Genomic DNA, 15,882 nt, shown 5'->3' on the forward strand with positions numbered 1-15,882 from the left:
TATCCCTACAAAATCATATAGTCTGGCTATGCTCTATCTTCACAACACAAAATATTTAAATCATGCACAACCCCGATGACAAGCCAAGAAATTGTTTCATACTTTTGATGTTCTCAAACTTTTTCAATCTTCACGCAATACATGAGCGTGAGCCATGGACATAGCACTATATATGGAATAGAATGGTGGTTGTGGAGAAGACAAAAAGGAGAAGATAGTCTCACATCAACTAGGCGTATCAACGGGCTATGGAGATGCCTATTAATAGATATCAATGTGAGTGAGTAGGGATTGCCATGCAACGGATGCACTAGAACTATAAGTATATGAAATCTCAACAAAAGAAACTAAGTGGGTGTGCATCCAACTCGCTTGCTCATGAAGACCTAGGGAATTTTGAGGAAGCCCATCATTGGAATATACAAGCCAAGTTCTATAATGAAAAATTCCCACTAGTATATGAAAGTGATATCATAGGAGACTCTCTATCATGAAGATCATGGTGCTACTTTGAAGCACAAGTGTGGAAAAAGGATATTAGCATTGTCCCTTCTCTCTTTTTCTCTCATTTTTTGGGCCTTCTCCTTTTATATGGCCTTTTTTCGTCCGGAGTCTCATCCTGACTTGTGGGGGAATCATAGTCTCCATCATCCTTTCCTAACTTGGGACAGTGCTCTAATAATGATGATCATCATACTTTATTTACTTACAACTCAAGAATTACAACTCGATACTTAGAACAAAATATGACTCTATGTGAATGCCTCCGGCGGTGTATCGGGATGTGCAATGATGCATGACTGACATGTATGAAGAATTATGAACAGTGGCTTTGCCACAAATACGATGTCAACTACATGATCACGCAAGCAATATGACAATGATGAAGCGTGTCTTAATAACGGAACGGTGGAAAGTTGCATGGCAATATATCTCGGAATGGCTATGGAAATGCCATAATAGGTAGGTATGGTGGCTGTTTTGAGGAAGGTATATGGTGGGTGTATGATACCGGCAAAAAGTGCGCAGTATTAGAGAGGCTAGCAATGGTGGAAGGATGAGAGTGCGTATAATCTATGGACTCAACATTAGTCATAAAGTACTCACATACTTATTGCAAAAATCTATAAATTATCGAAACAAAGTATTACGAGCATGCTCCTAGGGGGATAGATTGGTAAGAAAAGATCCTCACTCGTCCCCGACCGCCACTCGTAAGGAAGACAATCAATAAATAAATCATGCTCCGACTTCGTCACATAACGGTTCACCATACGTGCATGCTACGGGAATCACAAACTTCAACATAAGTATTTCTCAAATACACAAGTACTCAACTAGCATGAATCTAATATCACCATCTCCATATCTCAAAACAATTATCAAGTATCAAACTTCTCATAGTATTCAATGCACTTTCTATGAAAGTTTTTATATTATTCCTAAAAGAAAATTGCCATGTTTTCTAAAGGACTCTCAAAATAATATAAGTGAAGCATGAGAGATCAATTATCTCTATAAAATAAAACCACTGTCGTTCTCTAAATGATATAAGTGAAGCACTAGAGCAAAAACTATATAGCTCAAAAGATATAAGCGAAGCACATAGAGTATTCTAATAAATTTCAAATCATGTGAGTCTCTCTCAAAGGTGTGTACAGCAAGGATGATTGTGGTAAACTAAAAGGCAAAGACTCAAATCATACAAGACGGTCCAAGCAAAACACATATCATGTGGTGAATAAAAATGTAGCTCCAAGTAAAGTTACCAATAGACGAAGACGAAAGAGGGGATGCCTTCCGGGGAATCCCCAAGCTTAGGCTTTTTGGTGTCCTTGAATTTTACCTTGGCGTGCCATGGGCATCCCCAAGCTTAGGCTCTTGCCACTCCTTGTTTCATAATCCATCAAATCTTTACCCAAAACTTGAAAACTTCAGAACACAAAACTTAAATAGAAAATCTCGTGAGCTCCGTTAGCGAAAGAAAACAAAACACCACTTCAAGGTACTGTAATGAACTCATTCTTGATTTATATTGGTGTTAAACCTACTGTATGACAACTTCTCTATGTTTTATGAACTCTTTTACTAGCCATAGATTCATCAAAATAAGCAAACAACACACGAAAAACAGAATCTGTCAAAAACAGAACAGTCTGTAGTAATCGGTAGCTAACGCAAACTTCTGGAACCCCAAAAATTCTAATATAAATTGCTGGACGTGAGGAATTTATATATTAATCATCTGCAAAAAGAATTAACTAAATATCACTCTCCAAATAAACATGGCAGCAATTCTCGTGAGCACTAAAGTTTCTGTTTTTTACAGCAAGATCAAAAAGACTTTCCCCAAGTCTTGCCAACGGTTCTACTTGGCACAAACACTAATTAAACACAAAAAACCCAACCAAAACAGAGGATAGATAAATTATTTATTACTAAACAGGAGCAAAAAGCAAGGAATAAAAATAAAATTGGGTTGCCTCCCAACAAGCGCTATTGTTTAACCCCCGTAGCTAGGCATAAAAGCAAGGATAGATCTAGGTATTGCCATAATAATAGGATAGATCATGAAAACTCATTTCATATTCTCTATGGTCATAAGCAAGTTTTCTTTGAGGCAAGAAAAAGTAATCAAAAGGGCTAAATTTAATGGGATAGAAGTCCCCAAGATCAATTTCGGGAGGTATTGGTTCCTCCTTTGGCCCTTCATATTGCACAACCAATTCATCATTATAAGCATTCTTTTGACAAAAATTCGTGAGCCTATACTCAAGAGAATATCCTAGCTCATTATTTCGAATAGCAAAATAATTATTAAGTACAACATTGGTAGGAACCTTTTTTCTAAGGTTCTCATTAAAAGCAACATAGTCTAAAGATTAAAAACACATTATTTCCTCTTGATCAAAGAGGATTGCCTCTATGGGAGGATGGCCAGCGTCCACCCTATAGTGCGCAAAGATTTCTTTGGCCTCTTTTATTATAAATCTGAACTCATGAGCCAAAAAGATAGTAGCAGCATGCTTAACAGAAGAATGCTAAATATTAGAAAACTCTAGGAATATCCTTTGTATGCAAGGATGCAAGTGTATAAATTGCCTTTCAAGTTCAACTACAAGCATGGGGATAGCGTCTTCAAGACTACTAGTTCTATGAAGAATAGAACTAACCATGGAAGGAAAAGCACTGGCACAAGTAAAGAAATCTTGGATAACTCCTTTTCCAATAAGATTACCACTACCGATTCGGAATTTTTTTGTATGTAAGATAGGGGGTTCTTCAGCAGGAGCATCAGAATTTTCCATGTTATTATTATTGTATATATCGACAATAATTTCCCCAATTTCAGACATAACGGCAGAAAGTGCGAGGAGCAAAAGAAAGAGGGAGGCGCAAAATAGAGGGCGAATAAAATGGCATTGGTGAAATGGGGGAGGGGAAAATGAGAGGCAAATGGCAAATAATGTAATGCGAGGGATAAGAGTTTGTGATGGGTACTTGGTATGTCTTGACTTGTGCGTAGACTCCCCGACAACAGCGCCAGAAATGGCTCGTTGTCGGGAGTCAAATCTTGACTTGACATGGCACGAATCTCCCCGGCAACGTCGCCAGAAATCCTTCTTGCTACCTCTTGAGCACTGTGTTGGTTTTCCCTTGAAGAGGAAAGGGTGATGCAGTATTTCCCTCAGTTTTTGAGAACCAAGGTATCAATCCAGTAGGAGATAACGCTTGAGTCCCACGCACCTACACAAACAAATAAGAACCTCGCAACCAACGAGATAAAGGGGTTGTCAATCCCTTCAGGGTCACTTACAAGAGTGAGATTTGATAGATATGATAAGATAATATTTTTAGTATTTTTATGATAAATAGAAATAAAGATGCAAAGTAAAATAAACGTCAATAGAAATAGCTAAGTTTTGGAAGATTAATATGATGGAAGATAGACCCGGGGGCCATAGGTTTCACTAGTGGCTTCTCTCAAGAGCATAAGTATTATGGTGGGTAACCGAATTACTGTCGAGCAATTGATACAATTGAGCATAGTTATGAGAATATCTAGGTATGATCATGTATATAGGCATCACGTCCATGACAAGTAGACCGAAATGATCTGCATCTACTACTATTACTCCACACATCGACCGCTATCCAGCATTCATCTAGAGTATTAAGTTCATAAGAACAGAGTAACGCCTTAAGCAGGACGACATGATGTATAGGGATAAACTCATGCAATATGATATAAACCCCATCTTTTTTATCCTCGATGGCAACAATACAATACGTGTCGTTTCCCCTACTGTCACTGGGATCGAGCATCACAAGATTGAACCCAAAGCTAAGCACTTCTCCCATCGCAAGAAAGATCAATCTAGTAGGCCACACCAAACTGATAATTCGAAGAGACTTGGAAAGATAAACCAATCATACATAAAAGAATTTAGAGGAGATTCAAATATTGTTCGTAGATAAACTTGATCATAAACCCACAATTCATCAGATCTCGACAAACACACCGCAAAAGAAGATTACATCAAATAGATCTCGAAGAAGATCGGGGAGAACTTTGTATTGAGATCCAAAGAGAGAGAAGAAGCCATCTAGCTAATAACTATGGACACGAAGGTCTGAAGTAAACTACTCACACATCACCGGAGAGGCCATGGAGTTGATGTAGAGGCCCTCTGTGATCGATGCCCCCTCCGGCGGAGCTCCGGAAAAGGCCCCAAGATGGGATCTCTCGGGTACAGAAGGTTGCGGCGGTGGAATTAGGTTTTCGTGGTGCTCCTGGATGTTTGGGGGTACGTGGATATATATAGGAGGAAGAAGTATGTCGGTGGAGCAACAACGGGCCCACGAGGGTGGAGGGCGTGCCCCCTGCCTCGTGGCCTCCTCGATTGTTTCTTGACGCCCACTCCAAGTCTCCTAGATCATGTTTGTTGAGAAAACCACGTTCCCGAATGTTTCATTCCTTTTGGACTCCGTTTGATATTCCTTTTCGGCGAAACTCTAAAATAGGCAAAAAAACAGCAATTTGGGTTGGGCCTCCGGTTAGTAGGTTAGTCCCAAAATGATATAAAAGTGTAAAATAAAGCCCATTAACAATCACAATAGATAATTTAATAGCATGGACAAAATCAAAAATTATAGATACGTTGGAGACATATCAAGCATCCCCGAGCTTAATTCCTGCTCGTCCTCGAGTAGGTAAATGATAAAAAAACAATTTTTGAAGTGGAATGCTTTCTAACATATTTCTCAATGTAATTTTTCTTTATTGTGGCATGAATGTTCAGATCTGAAAGATTCAAGACAAAAGTTTAATATTGACATATAAATATTAATACTTCAAGCATACTAACTAAGAGATCATGTCTTCTCAAAAATAACATGTTCAAAGAAAGTTATCCCTACAAAATCATATAGTCTGGCTATGCTCTATCTTCACCACACAAAATATTTAAATCATGCACAACCCCGATGACAAGCCAAGAAATTGTTTCATACTTTTGATGTTCTCAAACTTTTTCAATCTTCGCGCAATGCATGAGCGTGAGCCATGGACATAGCACTATATATGGAATAGAATGGTGGTTGTGGAGAAGACACAAAGGAGAAGATAGTCTCACATCAACTAGGCGTATCAACGGGCTATGGAGATGCTCATTAATAGATATCAATGTGAGTGAGTAGGGATTGCCATGCAACAGATGCACTAGAGCTATAAGTATATGAAATCTCAACAAAAGAAACTAAGTGGGTGTGCATCCAACTCGCTTGCTCATGAAGACCTAGGGAATTTTGAGGAAGCCCATCATTGGAATATACAAGCCAAGTTCTACAATGAAAAATTCCCACTAGTATATGAAAGTGATATCATAGAAGACTCTCTATCATGAAGATCATGGTGCTACTTTGAAGCACAAGTGTGGAAAAAGGATAGTAGCATTGTCCCTTCTCTCTTTTTCTCTCATTTTTTGGGCCTTCTCCTTTTTATGGCCTTTTTTTCATCCGGAGGCTCATCCTGACTTGTGGGGGAATCATAGTCTCCATGATCCATTCCTCACTTGGGTCAATGCTCTAATAATGATGTTCATCATACTTTATTTACTTACAACTCAAGAATTACAACTCGATACTTAGAACAAAATATGACTCTATGTGAATGCCTCCAGCGGTGTACCAGGATGTGCAATGATGCATGACTGACATGTATGAAGAATTATGAACGGTGGCTTTGCCACAAATACGATGTCAACTACATGATCACACAAGAAATATGACAATGATGAAGCGTGTCATAATAACGGAATGGTGGAAGGTTGCATGGCAATATATCTCGGAATGGCTATGGAAATGCCATAATAGGTAGGTATGGTGGCTGTTTTGAGGAAGGTATATGGTGGGTGTATGATACCGGCGAGAAGTGCGCGGTATTAGAGAGGCTAGCAATGGTGGAAGGATGAGCGTGCGTATAATCCATGGACTCAACATTAGTCATAAAGTACTCACATACTTATTGCAAAAATCTATAAGTTATCGAAACAAAGTATTACGAGCATGCTCCTAGGGGGATAGATTGGTAGGAAAAAACCATCACTCGTCCCCGACCGCCACTCGTAAGGAAGATAATCAATAAATAAATCATGCTCCGACTTCGTCACATAACGGTTCACCATACGTGCATGCTACGGGAATCACAAACTTCAACATAAGTATTTCTCAAATACACAAGTACTCAACTAGCATGAATCTAATATCACCATCTCCATATCTCAAAACAATTATCAAGTATCAAACTTCTCATAGTATTCAATGCACTTTCTATGAAAGTTTTTATATTATTCCTAAAAGAAAATTTCCATGTTTTCTAAAGGACTCTCAAAATAATATAAGTGAAGCATGAGAGATCAATTATCTGTATAAAATAAAACCACTGTCGTGCTCTAAATGATATAAGTGAAGCACTAGAGCAAAAATTGTATAGCTCAAAAGATATAAGCGAAGCACATAGAGTATTCTAATAAATTTCAAATCATGTGAGTCTCTCTCAAAAGGTGTGTACAGCAAGGATGATTGTGGTAAACTAAAAGGCAAAGACTCAAATCATACAAGACGGTCCAAGCAAAACACATATCATGTGGTGAATAAAAATGTAGCTCCAAGTAAAGTTATCGATAGACGAAGACGAAAGAGGGGATGCCTTCCGGGGCATCCCCAAGCTTAGGCTTTTTGGTGTCCTTGAATTTTACCTTGGCATGCCATGGGCATCCCCAAGCTTAGGCTCTTGCCACTCCTTGTTTCATAATCCATCATATCTTTACCCAAAACTTGAAAACTTCACAACACAAAACTTAAATAGAAAATCTCGTGAGCTCCGTTAGCGAAAGAAAACAAAACACCACTTCAAGGTAATGTAATGAACTCATTCTTTATTTATATTGGTGTTAAACCTACTGTATTACAACTTCTCTATGATTTATAAACTCTTCTACTAGCCATAGATTCATCAAAATAAGCAAACAACACACGAAAAACAGAATCTGTCAAAAACAGAATAGTCTGTAGTAATCGGTAGCTAACGTAAACTTCTGGAATGCCAAGAATTATAAAATAAATTTCTGGACGTGAGGAATTTATCTATTAATCATCTTCAAAAAGAATTAACTAAAGATCGCTCTCCAAATAAAAATGGCAGCAATTCTCGTGAGCGCTAAAGTTTCTGTTTTTTCAGCAAGATCAAAAAGACTTTCCCCAATTCTTCCCAACGGTTCTACTTGGCATAAACACTAATAAAACACAAAAAACACAACCAAAACAGAGGCTAGATAAATTATTTATTACTAAATAGGATCAAAAAGTAAGGAATAAAAATAAAATTGCGTTGCCTCCCAACAAGCGCTATCGTTTAACGCCCCTAGCTAGGCATAAAAGCAAGGATAGATCTAGGTATTGCCATAATAATAGGATAGATCACGAAAGTTTTCTTTACATTCAGCAGAATGTTTTCTTTGAGGCAAGAAAGAGTAATCGAAAGGGCTAAATTGGACAGAAGTCCCCAAGATCAATTTCGGGAGGTATAGGTTCCTCCTTTGGCCCTTCATACTGCACAACCAATTCATCATTATAAGCATTCTTTTGACAAAACTTCGTGAGCCTATACTCGAGAGAATATGCTAGCTCAATATTTCGAATAGCAAAATCATTATTAAGTTCGGAAATTCTATCAACTAGAAGATTGGTAGGAACCTTTTTTCTAAGGTTCTCATTAAAAGCAACATAGTCTAAAGATTGAAAACACATTATTTCCTCTTGATCAAAGAGGATTGCCTCTATGGGAGGACGGCCAACGTCCACCCTATAGTGCGTAAAGATTTCTTTGGCCTCTTTTATTATAAATCGGAACTCATGAGCCAAAAAGACAGTAGCGGTACGCTTAATAGAAGAATGCTCAATATTAGAAAACTCTAGGAAAATCCTTTGTATGCAAGGATGCATGTGCATAAATTGCCTTTCAAGTTCAACTACAAGCATGGCGATAGCATCCGCAAGACTACTAGTTCTATGAAGAATAGAACTACCCACAGAAGGAAAAGCACCGGCACAAGTAAAGAAATCTTGGATAACTCCTTTTCCAATAATATTACCACTACCGATTCGGAATTTTTTTGTATGTAAGATAGGGGGTTCTTCAGCAGGAGCATCAGAATTTTCCATGTTATTATTATTGTCCATATCGACAATAATTTCCCCAATTTCAGACATAACGGCAGAAAGTGCGAGGAGAAAAAGAAAGAGGGAGGCGCAAAATAGAGGGCGAATAAAATGGCAATGGTGAAGTGGGGGAGGGGAAAATGAGAGGCAAATGGCAAATAATGTAATGTGAGGGATAAGAGTTTGTGATGGGTACTTGGTATGTCTTGGCTTGTGCATAGACTGCCCGACAACGGCACCTGAAATGGCTCATTGTCGGGAGTCAAATCTTGACTTGACTTGGCACGAATCTCCCCGGCAACGGCGCCAGAAATCCTTCTTGCTACGTCTTGAGCACTGCGTTGGTTTTCGCTTAAAGAGGAAAGGGTGATGCAGTAAAGTAGCGTAAGTATTTCCCTTAGTTTTTGAGAACCAAGGTATCAATCCAGTAGGAGATCATGCTCGAGTGCCACGCACCTACACAAACAAATAAGAACCTCGCAACCAATGCGATAAAGGGGTTGTCAATCCCTTCACGGTCACTTACGAGAGTGAGATCTGATAGATATGATAAGATAATATTTTTAGTATTTTTATGATAAAGAGAAATAAAGATGCAAAGTAAAATAAATGACAATAGAAATAGCTAAGTTTTGGAAGATTAATATGATGGAAGATAGACCCGGGGGCCATAGGTTTCACTAGTGGCTTCTCTCAAGAGCATAAGTATTACGGTGGGTAAACGAATTACTGTCGAGCAATTGATAAAATTGAGCATAGTTATGAGAATATCTAGGTATGATCATGTATATAGGCATCACGTCCGTGACAAGTAGACCGAAACGATTCTGCATCTACTACTATTATTCCACTCATCGACCACTATCCAGCATTCATCTAGAGTATTAAGTTCATAAGAACAGAGTAACGCCTTAAGCAAGACGACATGATGTATAGGGATAAACTCATGCAATATGATATAAACCCCATCTTTTTATCCTCAATGGCAACAATACAATATGTGTCGTTTCCCCTAGTGTCACTGGGATCGAGCACCGCAAGATTGAACCCAATGCTAAGCACTTCTCCCATCGCAAGAAAGATCAATCTAGTAGGCCAAACCAAACCGATAATTCGAAGAGACTTGCGAAGATAAACCAATCATACATAAAAGAATTCAGAGGAGATTCAAATATTGTTCATAGATAAACTTGATCATAAACCCAGAATTCATCGGATCTCGACAAACACACCGCAAAAGAAGATTACATCGAATAGATCTCCAAGCAGATCGAGGAGAACTTTGTATTGAGATCCAAAGAGAGAGAAGAAGCCATCTAGCTAATAACTATGGACCCGAAGGTCTGAAGTAAAATACTCACACATCACCGGGGAGGCCATGGAGTTGATGTAGAGGCCCTCCGTGATCGGTGCCCCCTCCGGCGGAGCTCCGGAAAAGGCCCCAAGATGGGATCTCTCGGGTACAGAAGGTTGCGGCGGTGGAATTAGGTTTTCGTGGTGCTCCTGGATGTTTGGGGGGTATATGGATATATATATATAGGTTTTCTTGACGCCCACTCCAAGTCTCCTGGATCACGTTTGTTGAGAAAATCACGTTCCCGAAGGTTTCATTCTGTCTGGACTCCGTTTGATATTCCTTTTCGGCGAAATTCTAAAATAGGCAAAAAAACAACAATTTGGGCTGGGCCTCCGGTTTGTAGGTTAGTCCCAAAAATGATATAAAAGTGTAAAATAAAGCCCATTAACATCAAAAATTGATAATATAATAGCATGGAGCAATCAAAAAATATAGATACGTTGCAGACGTATCACGCCCGCCGCCCCGACCCCGTCCCCGACCTCGACGCCGCGTGCCCCTCTCCCTAACTCTGTCGGCGCCCGAGGTGAGCACGCCCTCCTCCTCATCCCCTACTTCTGCATAGCTAGGGTTCTTACGGTTAAATTTCAGAGTTCATCTAATTAGTTAGGGCTCATCAAATTAGATGCTAATTATGGCAGTAGTTGTTAAATAAAATTAGTTTTAGAGTTCATCAAATTAGTTACAGTTAAATTTTAGAGTTCATCAAATTAGTTAGGGTTGAATTTTAGAGTTCATCAAATTAGTTAGGGTTCATTAAATTTTAGAGTTCATCAAATTAGTTAAATTTTAGACTTCATCTAACTAGTTTTTTAATGCTTTTTTAAGTAAGTGTTTAATAGATAATAAGAAAATTAATATAACTTGTAGAACTAGTTTATTTTTAGTAAAAACTAGTTTTTTATTTATAGTAAGTGCTTAATTGAACTAGTTGAGTTAATACAACTATTTTATTTTTAGTACGAAAATTAATAGAACTACTTACTTTTTTAGTTAAAGCAATTATTCCCGCATCGACGTCGATGATGCCTATCCCGCATCCTCGTTGTCGAGTCGGCGGAGGACACCTGCGTCACCAGATGGGCCATGTCCGGGGCTGGGCTCCGCCCGGGTGGTACTGGGATGCGCTACCTACTGGGGGGCACAGGTTGGTGAGGAGTCAGCCCGTTGTTGACCCGAACATTCTTTGGTGGCGCTCGCGTGGGCCAGTGACGGTCCAGAGGCTCGAGGACCCCGCGGAGGTGGTGCGTCACCGTGTCAGTGAGGAGGACGCGCACGTCCGTCGCTACTTGTTTGCGTTGGACCACAGGTTCTCCAATACCTGGCAGGTTCTCCAGGGATCTCACTAGAGCTATGATCCTGTGATGGTTCCTTCTCTGTGGGTGTCCACCACCCGCACCGATACCCGTCGTGCGCTAGGGTTTTAGTTATATTAGTGATGTTATATGTATGATACTATTCGAGATGTATTAGTGATAATATTCGACGATTTACAGACGCATGAGATGATTTACTTTTGCTTACTGAATGCATGCTAATTTGAATAATTATTTCTTTTACGATTTGGTTTTGCTTATTGAATGCTCATGTCAATATGAGTCCTATAAGATATTTTGAAATGTATATCTTGTGTTGCTCAAATAGGATATGTGCTTGCCCAAGTCGATGGTCATGTTTGCAGGTTACACCTTCGAGTGGCCTATGTTTTGCTGGAGTGTTGATTCATTTCCGTTCCGGCAAATTTCAGGTGCTCGATATGTCCTATTTTAGCAAAGGTCATGCCGGATTTTTCCGTGAATTTTGGCATGACTTGTGCCAGAATATGTAGGAAATATCGAGTGCCCCGGATTTGTGTGTTGAGTATCCTGGTAGTTGCCTTCGATCGATTTTCAATTGTGGATATAGTAAGTCACAACGACAAGTCTTTTTTCATAAGTAAGCATGACATCTGCTTCATTTGCTTAAACTTATAATTTAAACTTTTTACTATTCTACTAGTGTATCCCCTGCCATGCAAGAGGTTTTGTCTTGGATAAGATAGGTTTCAGTCCTATGAAAACTACTGTGGAGGTAAAGAGAGTTAACTTGAAGACCGAGCATGGTTATACTTTCCATGCAAAATTATACAACACAGACACCTACACCTATTTTGAATGCAAAACTTGGCAAGCACTATGCAAGGCTTATGCATTTGAGCCTGATATGGTTATCACCTTTGATATTCGTCCCGAAGATGATATTGAAGGTAATATCGACATCTAGGTCGATGTGCAGACGCCTCCAGTTATACCATTTTGTGAGTTTCTCAACCATATTTATGTCTTCGATATTGTTTATTCAAAAATAGTTGACAACTAATTTCTATTGACAGCTTATTTCCATTCAAGCAAACATGTCCGGCGCTTGGTAGACATGACCGTCCACTGTCCCGGGCAGAACTAAACTGCGAGGAGATAGGTCATTATGTTTCATGGCTTGAGGATCTTCATACTATCAAGACAAATTATTTTCCGCGATTAAATATCTTAGTACTCAAAACGTGCGACCAATAGTGTTCGTACTGAACTACGGTAACATCTATTTAGGAAAGATGGTAAGATTTTTACTATTTGTCCTCAGTGCATCTTTTGCATATATTATTTTTTAAGCTAAACTTCATTGCTAAGTATGTTACTATACGATGTTCTTCAACAGGGACTCCCGATGAATGTTGTGCCTCATTGGATCGAGACAAAAGGTTGCATGAGAATTGTTAGCTTATGGCCAAGATTTCGTACAGTGCACTTTGGTGCATTCAGGATTTCTAATAGCGAGGAATGCTTAATAGTGAAATACTAGAGCAAAATTGTGAACGATCGCAGAGAAGTACAAGGGGGCAGCAATCAGAAGCGCAGCCACGATTAGGAGACAGGTTCATCTGCACGCTCCAACTTGATGAAGCAGGAGTGCTACACATCTTTTATGTTATTTTAGCTGAGAGAGAGCAGCATGAGTGATTAGCTAGCTAGAAATGAGGTATGACAATTAAATAGCTAGTGTTGGTGGTAATAACTATGATGATTATTATTAGCTAGTGTTGGTGGTGATTAGATAGCTACCGCAGCTAGTGTTGGTGGTGATTAGCTAGCTAGAATGAGTTTGAAGATGATGATGTGTGCTACACTATGACTATGATGATTAAATAGCTACTGTTGTTGGGAATGACTATGATGATGATTAAATAGCTTGTGCTGGCGGATTAGATTCAAGTAGAGGCAACATGTGGTGCACATCGAAAGTACTACTAGTCCAAACTAGATCAAGTTTGGATTAGTAGTATACTTTTGACATGCACCACATGTTCCCTCCACTTAAACCTAATCCACCTTCATTTGACACACTATTATGGACATATTGACATAACAAGCTCATAATTGGTATTGTACCAAAATTTGTATAACGGCGTATAAAATACACTAAAAATTAAAAAAATTGAGAAAAAGAATACTAGTAGCGATGCAGAGTAAACACACTACAACTAGCTATATTAGCAGTAGCGCTGGAGTGAACAAACGCTGCTGCTATATGTCTTAGCAGCAGTGCGCGTAGCACGCGCTTCTGCTAAGGAATAGCTGTAGCGCCTTATCAGTAGCGCGTCCTCCCGCGCTACTGATAGGCAAAATACCTGCGCTACTACTAGGGTTTCCCTAGTAGTGACATACCTTGATAAAGTTTTGAAGAAGTTCAAAATGGATCAGTCAAAGAAAGGGTTCTTGCCTGTGTTACAAGGTGTGAAGTTGAGTCAGACTCAATGCCCGACCACTGCAGAAGATAGAGAGAAAATGAAAGTCATTCCCTATGCCTCAGCCATAGGTTATATCATGTGTGCAATGTTGTGTACCAGACTTGATGTGTGCCTTGCTATAAGTTTAACAGGGAGGTACCAAAGTAATTCGGGAGTGGATCACTGGACAGCTGTCAAGAACATCCTAAAATACCTGAAAAGGACTAAGGATATGTTTCTCATTTATGGAGGTAACAAAGAGCTTGTCATAAATGGTTATGTCGATGCAAGCTTTGACACTGATTCGGATGACTCTAAGTCACAAACTGGATACGTATTTATATTGAATGGTGGAGCTATCAGTTGGTGCAGTTCCAAGCAGAGCGTCATGGCGGGATCTACGTGTGAAGCGGAGTACATAGCTTCTTCGGAAGCAGCAAATGAAGGAGTCTGGATGAAGGAGTTCATATCTGATATAGGTGTAATACCTAGTGCATCAGGTCTAATGAAAATATTTTGTGACAATACTGGAGCAATTACCTTGGCAAAGGAATCCAGATTTCACAAGAGAACCAAACAAATCAAGAGATGCTTCAATTCCATCCGCGATCAAGTCAAGGAGGGAGACATAGAGATTTGCAAAATACATACGGATCTGAATGTTGCAGACCCGTTGACTAAGCATCTTCCTCGAGCAAAACATGATCAGCACCAAGACTCTAGGGGTGTTAGAATCATTACTATGTAATCTAGATTATTGACTCTAGTGCAAGTGGGAGACTGAAGGAAATATGCCCTAGAGGCAATAATAAAGATGTTAATTATATTTCCTTATATCATGATAAATGTTTATTATTCATGCTAGAATTGTATTAACCAGAAACTTAGTACACGTGTGAATACATAGACAAACAGAGTGTCCCTAGTATGCCTCTACTTGACTAGCTCGTTTATCAAAGATGGTTAAGTTTCCTGACCATACACATTGTTGTCATTTGATGAACGGGATCACATCATTAGAGAATGATGTGATGGACAAGACCCATCCGTTATCTTAGCATTACAATCGTTTAGTTTTATTGCTATTGCTTTTTTCATGACTTATACATATTCCTCTGACTATGAGATTATGCAAGTCCCGAATATCGGAGGAACACCTTGTCTGCTATCAAACGTCACAACGTTACTGGGTGATTATAAAGACGCTCTACAGGTGTCTCCGAAGGTGTTTGTTGAGTTGGCATAGATCGAGATAAGGATTAGTCACTGCGAGTACCAAAGAGGTATATCTGCCCCCGCTCGGTAATGCACATCACTATAAGCCTTGCAAGCAATGTAACTAATGAATTAGTTGCGGGATGATGCATTACGGAACAAGTAAAGAGATTTGTCTGTAACGAGATTGAACTAGGTATGATGATACCGACGATGGAATCTCGAGCAAGTAGCATACCGATGACAAAGGGAACAACGTATGTTATTATGCGGTTTGACCGATAAAGATCTTCGTAGAATATCTAGGAACCAATATGAGCATCCAGGTTTCGCTATTGGTTATTGACCGGAGATGTGTCTCGGTCATGTCTACATAGTTCTCGAACCCGTAGGGTCCGCATGCTTAACGTTCAATGATGATTTCTATTATGAGTTATGTGTTTTGCTGACCGAAGTTTGGTCGGAATCCCGAATGAGATCACGGACATGACGAGGAGTCTCGAAATGGCCGAGAGGTAAAGATCCATATATTGTAAGGTTATATACGGACACCGAAATGGTTCCGAAGAGGTTTGCGGATTTTTCGGAGTACCGAGATGTTACCGGAACCCCCCGGGAAAGTTAATGGGCCTAATGGGCCACTACTAGGGAAAAGCGTACCAGCAGCGAGGGTTTTGGGCCTCTCAGTAGCGCGGGCACCGGCGCTACTAATAAGGCGCTACAGCTAACGTATAGCAGTAGCGCCGGTTGTCCCACGCTACTTCTATACATGAATAGCTGTAGCGCTCTTTGGGAAAGGGCGCTACTGATATTATATGCAGCGCTG

Source organism: Triticum urartu, chromosome 7A, assembly GCF_056163025.1.
Source record: "Triticum urartu cultivar PI428250 chromosome 7A, HENAU_Tu73, whole genome shotgun sequence".
NCBI lineage: Eukaryota > Viridiplantae > Streptophyta > Magnoliopsida > Poales > Poaceae > Triticum > Triticum urartu.